The sequence below is a fragment of the Physeter macrocephalus genome, chromosome 1 (assembly GCF_002837175.3).
Source record: "Physeter macrocephalus isolate SW-GA chromosome 1, ASM283717v5, whole genome shotgun sequence".
NCBI lineage: Eukaryota > Metazoa > Chordata > Mammalia > Artiodactyla > Physeteridae > Physeter > Physeter macrocephalus.
This window is the reverse complement of record NC_041214.2, coordinates 19,476,177-19,476,437: the sequence shown is the minus strand read 5'-3', so window position 1 is coordinate 19,476,437 and position 261 is coordinate 19,476,177.

Below are 261 nucleotides of genomic sequence, written 5' to 3'. Positions count from 1 at the left end.
GGGCGTCTGCCCTTCGCTCAGACAGGACGGGGTTAAAGGAGCAACTGATTCGGGGGCTCTGGCACAGGCAGGGGGTAGGGAGGGGCACGGATGCGGGGAGAGCCTGCGGCGGCAGAGGCCGGCGTGACGCTGCACCAGCCCGAGACGCGCCGCGCGTTCTCCCGGGGAAGCTGTCCCTGGATCCCGGGGCCCCGGCAGTGGCGGGCTGCACAGGCTCCCGGGAGGGGCGGTGTGGAGAGTGACCTGTGCTCGCACACAGGC